The 11,080-nt window shown below is 38.9% G+C and overlaps 1 long non-coding RNA gene across 1 annotated transcript in view; it reads left to right on the top strand.

Annotated features, from left to right (window-relative positions):
• Positions 1–11,080, top strand: part of LOC100910304 (uncharacterized) — a 77,232-nt gene that overhangs the window by 49,655 nt on the left and 16,497 nt on the right. The window lies entirely within an intron of this gene.

The following is an 11,080-nucleotide window of genomic DNA, read 5'->3' as shown; positions in this document are numbered from 1 at the left end:
ATCAACAAATTCTAAGTGTCTCATACATTTAATTATGATGAAGAAGGTTTGAAACTGAGCTACAAACACCAGAGATGACAAACAAAGAAGGGAAATGAACAAGAGTTGTGTTTCAGTTCTTGTTTGAAATTGCTGCGATTGGGTCCGGTTTTGTGACATGCTTTCTGCCCTTCAAAGGAAAGACACGGTTTTGCTTTTTCCTGTTGCTGTGCCTAAATCTAACCAAAAGCAATGTAGGGAACGAAGGGTTAATTTCCGCTCAGTAACAGGTCACAGCAGAGAAGCATCGAGCAGTGACTGGACTTGGTCTCATCTGTGTGGCTTCGGGGAGCAAAGAGAACGTGGATGCTCAACTGATCTCTGCTTTTGCCCCTTTTATCTATCCATAGACCTCGACCCACAGGATGGCACCACCCACGTTCATAGTGGGTCTCTTCCTTTGATTGATCTTCTCTGGAAAAGCTCTGAAACTCACTTGCCACACCCTGTGAACACCCGCGGGTGTTTCTTAATCCAATCAAACTGACCACTGAGGTTAACCAAGGGATTATCCTTTCTGCAGTAGACTGCCACATCACTAGAAAGAGTCCTGAGACTCGGAGTGCTCCCAGCCAGCATATGATGCCGTTCAGAATCAAGGTGTAAGAACAAGGCTTCTATGAGCAGAACGGGTATTTGAATTATCCACAGTCTGTGTGTTAGGAGATTGTAGCCAAACAGAATGTGAAGGCATCACGCCTAATTCGTTTCTTCAGAATCTCTTTTGTCTTAAGTATATTGGTTTCCTTGTGTCCATGACTTTATATATAAAGAATCATTAGACTTTCCGTGACTTTACATAATATAATCATTAGACGTTCACCCTTATAGGCAGGAAACAGAAGAGAGGAAAGGACAATTAGAAGAAAATTATGCATCAGGGGCTTTCTTATTTTTGTAAAAAATTACTGTTGGGATGCAAATGGCATGATTTTATTTCTTGTTTTAATTCTTACTAATATCCATCTGGGTAGCTTTCTAGCCTTTATACATAGCCTGGTGTGATTTTCAAAGCCCACCTTGGTCATTAAATTAGTGAATTACAACTTCAAAATTGTCTTCGTTAATTAGGTATTGATGATGGTGACAATGACGGTGGTGATGGTGATGATGGTCATTGCGTCCTTGAGCAACAGCAATAAATGCTGAAAAACAACATGGGTTGGCCAAAGGCAGAGTAACAAGTCATGTGAGAAATAAAAAGGCGGCACCTTTGAAGCTTACTTCACCTTGAAAATTATGCCCATAGCGTTTTGTACTAAAGAGGACACAGTAGGTTTCTAGACAGACGAAGTCTGTCAGCCCCACACTACACAGCTCACAGGCAACATGAATAACAGAAACCCTTCTCCACCCGTCACCTGCAAGTGGTCCCTTGGCTAATTTTCCTGGGTCTTCAGCTGCCTGAGTTTTCTCTGCTATGAGGGCATTCTTCGAATGTATACATTTTGTACTCTCCCCAACCCATTCCTCAGCATTTCACCTGGGAATATGCGAAAAGAATAACCCATTTCCCAAGAACGTCAAGTCCAGCTTCAGATGTGATTCAGGTTCATCTCTCGGTGGTGCTTGTGTCTCAAGGATTTTCATATTAATTAACGATAATTCATATTACTGGATGAACTATCGAAGAGGGATGTGTACTTAATAACATTTACAAACATCCACTTTGACTTAATTGTTTCCAATGAGGATCTGAATGGAAGAAGTAAACCTTAATGTGGTATCAGGAAAGACATCAACTTCCAACTAGGGAAGGGAATTATCCTTAGAAATGTTCCTGCAATAATAAGCCGATATCTATTGATGATACATAACAAGTAGAATCCTACACATACAGGTAGAATTACAGGAAGCAAAGGTGATCTCATGGAACTCAAAAATAAAAAAGGCTTTAAGTTGGTTTCTTAAAGGATAAGTGTGTGCTGCTGTTGTTTAACTGGCTACACTACTACCCTTTTCTCCTCTCTGACAATAATGATAGGCAAAGGCTGCTTAAGGAAGAAATGCTTTAAGTTGGCTCTTTGACTGGGAAGTGATACAACCCATCACGCTGAGAACATGAGCGTTGAGAGCATGGGATGATGTCCGGAGTCAAGGGGTAGATCGAAGAGAAGCAAGGAGCATTGCCATTCAATTGGCTGTTCCCTGGCCCCTCTTTCCTGCTGGTCTAGCATCCCAGACCATGGAATGTGGTCACCTATTTCAGGGTGGGAGTTCCCTCATCCATAAAGCCTCTAGACAAACACCCTTAGATACAAACACAAAGCTGTATGCTTAAAATGACTCTAAATCCAGTTAGTTTGAAAAAGAATATAAGCTATCACAAGGGTAGGGCACTATATATTTAGTTTCTGGCCTAGAATTACTCCAAATGATCTGATTTCCCTCTGCAGAGTTTGCATTCTGCACGTACTTGAGGTATTAACTGTGAATATTTTCTTCTGAGTCTCGCCTTGCCTGTTTATGCTGGCAGTCATTTCTTCTGTTGTGCAGGGACATTCTAGCTTACTATAATCCCATCTCCCTTCCTCTTTTCTGTATCCATACTTTTATCCTTAAATCTAAGACATCGTTGTCCAGACTGATGTTTCTTGTTCTCGTCTTTGTTTGCCTTTGTCGTTCTTTATAGTAGTTTCAGAGTGTGAGATCACCTGTCTAATTCTTCAATTCATTTTGAGTTGACATTTGAACCCAAGGGTCTTATCTCTCTGCCTATGGAATAGCCAATATTCTTTGCCTATTGGGTAGGCATGGCAATTTGCCTGAAGAATCAACTGACAGCAGAAACAAGGGTTCATCTGTGAGGAAAAAAACCAAGCTTTAATGTATGTTAGACCTCAGTATGAGTACAGAGAGATTTCTGAGACAAAGAGTAGATGAGGAGACAGCAAACACAGTTTCTTGGTGGGCAGTCGGTAGAGCTTAATCCTATCTGTGAGGAGAGGTGAGTAATTCAGAGGGGAAAACACTTTGACCTGGCCTCCTGAAGGTGTGCCCTGGGTCTCGGTCCCAGCTCTGATGATATGCATTCAGTGAAACCACAGAATTCCAGAGTGCCTCTGTCTCATTTCATTAAAAAACATAAGTAGCAGCCGTGAGTTTCATTAAAATAAGATGCTACCATAAAATTTTACAACTAAAAATGTATACGTTATAGCTTCAAAATACGTAATGGGAGCCTAAGGTATCAACAGAATGTAACGTCAACAAATAGGATTTTATTGCCCAATTGCTTTGAGAGATTCAATACAGGAATGTTCTAAGATATGTTAAAAAAAAACTCCTGACTCAGCCTATGTCCAGAAAATATTTACTGTCCATAAAATATCTCACAGTAACATAAGGTAGAATTCCCGGTATGCTGATATGAAGTTTATGTTCCACTCTAGCATCTTTGCTCCCTTCCACAATCACATATGCACAAATTAGCTGTAGTCATGGGTGCACTTGCATGTACAAATTACACTGCACATATATTTTGCCAATTTCCACAAGGGAATGTGGAAACATACTGCTGCCCTTCTTTTATTGCCATGGTGGCTCAAACACAGAATGGGTGATTTAGTTAAATTTAGTTAGCACAGGATTGCCTAGACAAAACTGGATTAAAATTCCCTGGCTTCCATTCCAATGTATAATAGTAAACTTTAATGTCTCCAGCTTTCTTCTCAGACGGAACATGTCAAACAAAGTTAAGGGTGACATCATCTTTGATTGCACAAAATAAAATTACTTTGTTTCCTACTCGTAAAGAACGTCAGGACAGAGGAGCCCAGAATGAGGTCACTGGCTGCCACCTTCACTGCGCAAACCACTACCTCCCCCACCGTCTGCCCGGAAGTAGTTCAGATAGAGTGTCACTATCTGACAGCTGGGATTCCTCCTGCCACGCAGAACTGAAAGGAAGAGATAACCAGATGACTTATACCACGTCAATGGCAAGAAATCTGTACTCCTTTTACCTCCTGAGCCTGGAAGGCCTTTGAGTACTTGGGCTGAGATTTCCTAAGAGGAATCTCTTTTCCATGCAGTAGTGAGAAGCTCCCACATCGATGCTAAATATTCATGATTTCATGAAAGTGCTTAAGCCTCTGCATTGAATAATAATAAAAAAAGGCTCTAAGTCCGCTTTACACATTTTGGACAAGCTAGTATTTGACATACTCTATATGTTCTGAATAGTGTTATAATTTCAGATAAATCTCTACTGACATCATTTCACCAGTGTCATATCCTTAAAAAACCATCTGACAGTGAAGGGCACTTTTGGGGGATTAACTAAACAGACACACGGAGAAGGATGTAGAAGGAAAGGAGGAAATGGGCTAAGAAGGAGGCTCGCTCTCCTGTACTGTGTTGGGATCAGACAACCTTTCTCGGTCTCTTTCCTTTCTAAGCCATTCACAAAGCTCCCGAGGAACTTCTTAATGGCTGCGTGCCTGCGGCGTTTCTCAACTGAGTTACTGTGCTGAGTTAGCCTGGCTCTTTCCCTCTGTCTGGGGGAAATATTAAACAAAGTTCATTATGCAGGCGAAACAATCATGGGGCCGTCTGCAGGCCAAATTGAGTCAGGTAGCAAATGAACTTGGGTTTGGGCACGGAGCCACTCAGATGGTTTTATGAAGGGAAATGGCTGTATAAAGCTGTTCAGATCCATGAAACGCTCCTTTAGGGTGTACTTCACAGGGAAAGAACCATGCATCCTTTCTTGGTTTTCTTCTACCTATTTTTTCCTCTCCTAGGAATTAGCTTGTGCTTCCACCAGACATATTCACTGACGCTGAATACGGCGCAAAAATCACCTGTATCCATACATTAAATAGAGCCGACAAACATGTAATTCTACGTTTCAAACAACTTATCCGATGTGTAAGGAAAACTAAATTTGCACGGCGAAAATAAGTACACAGCTTCGGAAGTTCAGGTTTGAAGGAAAGACACATCTGCTTATATGTAGTTCATGTAGCTGTCTGAGCCCTCAGTAAATCTCCTAAGTAAATGGAAACGTTCCCCCACACAATTTCATCTCCACTGAACGTCCTTTCAAGGGGGTGCACTCAAACTTTCCCTGTGCCTTGGTTGTGCTAGAAGCTCCATCATTAATGACAGAGGACACAAATCTGCCAGCCACCATGAGCAAACTGGATGATAGTGAAGGAGACAGCTACAGAAGGGGGCACTTCTACTGGAGAGCAAGAGAGCTGTGGTGGATAAAATGTTCTCTCATCCTTAAAGATGAGAAGCTTGAAAAGCTCTTAGTCTCCAGACTTGAGCTAAGAAGTTTCAGCAGAGTGAAAAGTAGGTTGGGAAACAAACGATTCTGCCCAAATCCCATAGCTTGTGTTGCACAGCTTTGGCTGGGTTACAAATAGTGTGACAGTAACCATTGCCCATCCAGTGTGTGAACGTAGTCACCATATATTCGCGTTCTCACATGCATAAAGGATTTGAAGCAGCAAAGTAAGAGGTTTGCTTTGAATTATAATAGGCCTGAGAAAAATACAGTAGGTAGACGAGAAAGGAAGAGACTGGACATCTATAACATATACCAAGAACTCTGTAGTGACCATTGGTCACAGGGATAGCAAAAGGCACCAGGGGGCCTTGCTCCATAAACAGTGCCTCTCTTCATTCTGTAGATGCAATCATTACTATTTCCTCCCAAGGATCACCAAGAGCATAGAGAGATTTCCTCCAAAGAAATAGAAAGAAAAAAGACAAATTCTAATGATAAGCAGAAAAAGATAATGGTGAGGGGATTCTCATGATACAAATAGTAAGTTGACAGAATTGCAAAGTAGAGATTGATCACAACAGATATTAAGGAGTCAATCACCAGGTAAAGCTTAGGATTGCAATTAAAACAAACAAATGAAGGAAGGAAAACAGGAAATGGGAATCAAGGGTGGATATGATCAAAATACATTTTATATATGTGTAAAATTCTCAGAGAATAAACTAAGGAGAGGAAATAAAACAAAGACAAACTTGTTCTCTATTTATGAGGTATATTTATCTAGATGAAAAAGATAGAAAAAAAATCAGATATCAAGATAAGGAAAGGGCACAAAAAACATACACTGACAAAAAGCTAGCAATATTATATTAGCTTCAGAACAAATATACATTGATACAAAAAAAAGTCGTACTAGTAACACACTAAGGAATTATGCAGAGAATAGGAAGATTTCTAAGTTAATACATGGAAAATAATAAAAATATGCAAACAGGAAACTAACATGCTTCACAAGAAAGTGGATTCACCTGCCTTGCTGGTGAGAAACTTTGACAGATACCTTCCAAACATGATGGGTTGTTATAGGACAGAATAGGTTAAAAAAAAAAAAAGAAAGGAAGGAAGGAAGGAAGGGAGGGAGGAAGGAAGGAAGGAGGGAGAGAAGGAAGAAAGAAAGAAAGAAAGAAAGAAAGAAAGAAAGAAAGAAAGAAAGAAAGAAAGAAAAAGAAAGAAAGAAGGAAAGGAAGAAAGAAAGAAAGAGAGAAAGAAAGAAAGAAAGAAAGAACGAAAGAAAGAAGGAAAGAAAGAAGGAAAGAAAGAAAGAAAGATGAATAAAGCAAAAAAATGTGAAACCCTTGAACACTGAAGGGTCTAAGGATCTAGGAGGAACATATACTGAAAATAAGTCATTCTGGTAAGCATTATAGAAAAAGCAGAGAAATTCATAAACTATTAGAACATGAGCTATCTTCAAAAGTATTAGAAGGGTCTTGTCACCTGAAAGGTTTGCCCTTACAAGACAAACCTCAATACAACCAAAGCAGAAAAAGTAATTAGAAATAGTCCACATAACTGGAAGTTGAAAACCAGATTGTGAATGACTCAGAAGTCAAATGATAAATCATAGAGGAAATAGAAAACTAAGACAAAAGGATGACTGGAAAAATAATAATTATCTATGGATCATAACTAGAGTAGAGTTACACTCTCAAGAGAAAGCAATAGGCTTGAATATGGACACACACACACACACACACACACACACAGGAAAACGAATGGCCAAATTTAATGAATAAATTATTCAATGTAGGAATGAGCTAAGAAAGAGAAGAATAACCTCAATGAAAGCAGAAATATTTTTTAAAAAATAGGAAACTATTTTCTAGAAAATAAAACTTCTAAAAGCTACCTCTAAGAAAAATAGAGTGTGGCTAATTCCAAAGTAATTTAATGAAGTCTACCTCATGACTGGAATTATTCTCTTTCTCTCTCCTTCAAGTACAAAAGCTAACACTTGAAAAATACAATAGAACATTATCTTTTCAGAAGATTCTACCTCACATATTTGTAATGCTTCCAGAAGATAGGAAAAGAGGGAAGCAGACATTCTGAGCCAGATGTTCCTAATTGAAAAGTAAAAACATCCAAGGCCAGTTTCACACATGCATATTAATGTTAAAAATATCCCAGGATATTAGAAAATACAATTGCCTATTCCTCATTTCACAAACTAAGGAAAAGTATAATGTCAAATTTAGAAAGAAAAGCTCTGCGTGAATAGAGTGGATTTACTACCAGAAAATTGATTTATACCCATGAAAGATTAGAGAAGGAAAATTATATATTTTTTTCAACATAGGCAGAGAAACATTTGATAACTTTCAACTTCTATCTATAGTTCAACATGAGCAATCATCATAGAAAGTAATGTCCCAGAGACGACGAGAGCTACAGATTTCATTCATTCATTTCATTCATTGTATGATGATCATATAGGATACATGAAATTATTCCAATTGTTTGTGTATTTATTAAAGTTTTCTCTGTGACCCAGCATGTGGTCTGTTTTAGGAGAACTTCCATATGCTACTGAGTAATATGTATATTTTTGGACAATTTGAGTGGACAGCAAGATCCTTTGACCTTTGACCTTTGATGCAAGATCCCATTTAATCATGAAACTTTTCTGTTGAATTTTTGTCCAATTGACATGTCTATTGAAGAGATTAGAGTGTTGGGATCACCTACTATTGTTGGCTCTGTGTTTGTCTGTGCCTTTAATTCCATCAGTATGGCATTTTAGGAAACTGGGTACACACAGTTTGGTGCATATATGTTTAGTATTGTAACATTTTCTTATTGATCGATAGATCCGTTGATTAAAAGGAACTGTTCTTCTTTGTCATTTTGATTAGTTTGGAGTCCATTTTATCAGAAAGTATCCAGTCATGTTTTCTTGTTTCCTGATCCGATTTGCTTGGAATATTTTTCCAACCCTTCACTTTAAAATAGTATCTATCTTAAAGCCCACTTTCTTGTAGACAACAGATTTTGATTTCTAAATGCATTCAGCCAACCTGTGTTTTGTTTTTGTTTTTCTATTGGAGAGTTGAAGCCATTACTATTTAGAGTTGTTATTGGAAAATATGTGTATACTGCTGTCATTTTCTTTTTCTTTAGGATTTTTTAATGCTATATGCATTGGTGTTTTGCCTGAATGTATGTCTGTGTGAGGGTTCCAGATGCCCTGGAACTGGAGTTACAGACAGCTGTGAGCTGACAAAACCTGGGACCTCAAGAAGAGCAGTCAGTGCTCCTCACCAATTGAAATGCCTCTCCAGCCCCTGCAGTACTTTCTTTTGCAGTTTTTATTCTAAGGCATGTTTTTATTTCATCACATATCATTTTATATGTTTCTAGAGTCTTTGGGCTGGGTTTATTCCTCTAGCGACTGCATAAATAACTCATTACTAAATGAAGAATGGCTCAAAGAGAAAAAGTTAAAATATTCTAAATGAGAATGAAAACACAACACACAAAACCTGTAAGACATATTAAAAGCAATCCTAAGGGGAAAACTATAGTCAGGAGGAGCACACACAAATGACTGAGGGATGTAACTGGAGAAATCGGAAAAATAAAAACAAAACAAACTCAAACCCAGGAGTCAGTGAGAAATAATAAAAACCAAAGAGACTAATGAAATAAAAACATATAAAACAATTCAAAGAATCAGTAAATGTAAGGGCCGAAATAAACACTGGGCTTAAGTGATACCAGAGGAGATCAAAGTAATCCTCGGGGGGGGGGGGGGAGAGTAATACTAGAGGCATGTGACTCCAGACTCTGGTATATTATAGAGCTATATTCATAGAAACCATATGGTCCTGTCACAAAAACAGACACATAGACAAATGGAAAAAGCTAGGAGACCCAAACAGGAGTACACATGACTACAGCCATCTGATATTTGACAAAGATGGCAAAAACATACACTAAAAAAAAAGGCAAACAGCTCTTTCAAAGAAAAGTAGTGCTGGGCAAACTGGATGAAGAATGAAGTTAGACCTTAATCTGTCACCCTGTGCAAAAGTTAGCTCCAAGTGAATCAAAGAGCTCAGTTAGAAGTTGGAAATGCTAGATCAGCTAGAAGAAAATACAGGCAGCATTTTTACATGATATAGAGGTAGGAAAGGGCTGTCTGAGTAGGACCCATCTGTCCAGGATTTAAGGCTAATGATTTAAATTCAAGGCCTCAAAAAAAAAAAAAACAAATTTAAGAGTTACAGCTAAGTAAACAATGAAGTAACAAGCAAACCAGAGAATGAGGTGGACACCCCGCAACCTACATCTGACAGAGGATTCATATCCACAGCATACAAAGAATTAAATATAGTCAAGGAAACAAATGGCCCAGTTGAAAACTGTTCCGGAGTTCTACATGGAGATTTCTTGGTAGCAGAAAAAGAAATAGCCAGGAATTATTACATATTAAAGAGTTTGCATCACCCTATTCAATAAAAGACAATTAAATCAAAACCAATCCTGAGATTTCATCCCACATCAACCAGAATGACTAAATTCAATACTACAACCAATAGAAAATTCCGGTGGGGCTGAGGAGAATGTATAAACTCCATTCACTGTTGGTGGGAACGTACACTGGCGTACCACTTTGGAAATCAGTATATGGCAGATCCTTAAAAAACTAAAAGTAATTCTACTATAAGACCCAACTATACCACTCCTTGGCATATGCCCAATGGTCTCCACACCCTATTCCAAGAGTATTTGCTTAGAACTACACAATTAAAACAGCCTACACGTCCCTGAACAGATGAATGGGTAACGAAATGTGCTACTTATGCGTAGCACAAAACTATTCAGCTGTAAAGAGAACCGGAAGGTAAATGGCTGGAACTAGAGAATATTACATTGATCAAGGTAACCCAGACACAGAAAGAGAAATACCACATTCTCTCTTCAGTTTCTAGTTCTGAATCCTCAGAGGAGAGCATAGCATGGAGTGACAACAGAAAAAGGGACCATTTTGGAGGCTTCAGAAAGCAATATCAGGGTACAGATGATAAGAAGACAAAAGTGGAAAAATAAATGGTGGGGCTTCAACTGTAAGAGAATCGAGATCAGTACAGGAGGATGGGAGGATGGAGGACACACAGACAGACAGACAGATAAACAGACAGACAGACAGACAGACAGACACACACACACACACACACACACACACACACACATGAAATTTATACAACTGAGACTGAAAAAACCCTGCAACAAGGGTCAATGACTAATAAGACACTAGAAGCTTCCTTTTGGGTGGTTGGTCAGAGGAGTGTCAATGACTCCAAAAACAACATAGGCAATTTCTTTCATCCTTAGAAGCCTCTCAGAGGTTGGAGGTAACACCCTAGTACAGATAATGTACATAATATATGTAGGAGTTGGATGGTTCAAGCTGGATCTGTTCAAAAAGCCCCCTTCCTGTAATCTAGCTTCCATTTTCAGGAGGTAATGTCCAGAGTTCCAAGAGAAGAGAGCAACTAATAGGTCTACCCAGCTGTGAAACCCATGAACCACAAGAATGACTGAAGCTTATAGAACCTACACAAAATTCATGGCCTTCCTACTGTTCTGGTTGCTGCGATGTAAAAGGTGTCCTTTGGCACCAATCCAGTAATTCTGGTTCTTCGGTCAATATCATTGATGCCCTCTCAAACTGATTTGATAGCTTGCAGTTAGGTTGTTGCTATGGTGGCGGGGGAGGTGAACTGAGTTTCTTACCTT

Source organism: Rattus norvegicus, chromosome 9, assembly GCF_036323735.1.
Source record: "Rattus norvegicus strain BN/NHsdMcwi chromosome 9, GRCr8, whole genome shotgun sequence".
Lineage (NCBI taxonomy): Eukaryota > Metazoa > Chordata > Mammalia > Rodentia > Muridae > Rattus > Rattus norvegicus.
The sequence above is the reverse complement of the archived record's forward strand: the minus strand, read 5'-3'. Positions and strand labels throughout refer to the sequence as shown.